Source organism: Dama dama, chromosome 14 (assembly GCF_033118175.1).
Source record: "Dama dama isolate Ldn47 chromosome 14, ASM3311817v1, whole genome shotgun sequence".
In the NCBI taxonomy this organism is placed as follows: domain Eukaryota; kingdom Metazoa; phylum Chordata; class Mammalia; order Artiodactyla; family Cervidae; genus Dama; species Dama dama.
The window spans coordinates 53,798,997-53,800,128 of record NC_083694.1 but is presented as its reverse complement, the minus strand read 5'-3'; the positions used below and the strand labels follow the sequence as shown (position 1 = coordinate 53,800,128).

Sequence of the window (1,132 nt, the reverse complement as noted above, 5' to 3'; positions counted from 1 at the left end):
TTTTCAAAGCAGAAGCAAGAGTCCGGGCTGACCAACTCGGCTGAGTCTGATACTGGGGAAAGTGGATTGAGATGGTGTTCCACATAAGAAACCAGTATTTACTGGGCATCCATCATAAGACCCCTTGATGACCTCACTTAATTCTCATTACAGTTTTATGAGGCAGGACTTGTCATCTTGATTTGGAGGAATGACTGAGGAGAAAATTGAGGCTCAGAATTATTAGATGTCTTGCCCTATATCACAGGATTAATCAATAGTCTTCTAATTCCACACTCCTTTCATTAAGCCATAGACCAGTGCTGGTTAGTTAGTGCTGGGAAATGTTGGGGAGGGAGGTCAAATAATACAGGTAACATTTTAAAACAAAATGCGAATTTATAAAAACATCGCAGCAATCTTACTCTAGGAGGACTACACTGCAACATTTTCCATCAGTTTTTTCCTGTACTTTCCAAGGGACAGACCTTAGATGGATCAAAAGATATTGACCAAGGTCTTAGAATAGGAAAAGAGTTCAAAACTATGACTGTTGACATTTTTGTTAGTCTGTCTTGATGTCTATCCCTGACTTCCATGAGCTATATCATAGCTAGACTATTTCTGCAGAGCTTATAGTAATTTGAATCACCACACTAAATGCTGTTGTGAAATAAAGTGGATTTCTTATTTGTCTGAAGGAGACTGGCAGCATTTCTATTTAGTTTTACTGCTAATTAACCTTCAATTATTTGTATAGCACATAAGATTAACACTGCTCACATATACAAGAAAAAGCAGGTCAATGAAATGTGCACTGAAATAAACTGGATTTTGATGAATTCCCTTGGAATGTGAGTTATCATTCTCTGAGAGAGCTGGGTGCTATAAAGTTTATATTCCTGAGTTGGGAATAACTATGTTTCATCTGAGTGGCAGAGATACAGCAACTTATTTCTGTCTCCACAAATACGTGGCAATGAAGTTCATGCCATCACACACCACCAAGCTATATGCAACCACAGCTCTTTTCTGCTGCCTTCTCAGCCTCTCCCGTAGAACAGAGGGCATAAGACAGAGAGAGTATTTGCTATAAGTTAAGTTTGCAGGCTGCCCACAAGGAAGATGGAGATTTCACAGTTGTTATTGATGC

The 1,132-nt window shown here is 39.0% G+C and overlaps 1 non-coding gene across 1 annotated transcript; it reads right to left on the bottom strand.

Annotated features, from left to right (window-relative positions):
• Nucleotides 1-668: 668 nt before the first annotated feature.
• LOC133069738 (small nucleolar RNA SNORA19) lies at nt 669-797 on the bottom strand. The gene has a single exon (XR_009695962.1). It is a non-coding gene; the product is annotated as a small nucleolar RNA SNORA19 (small nucleolar RNA).
• Between the last annotated feature and the right edge of the window lie 335 nt (nt 798-1,132).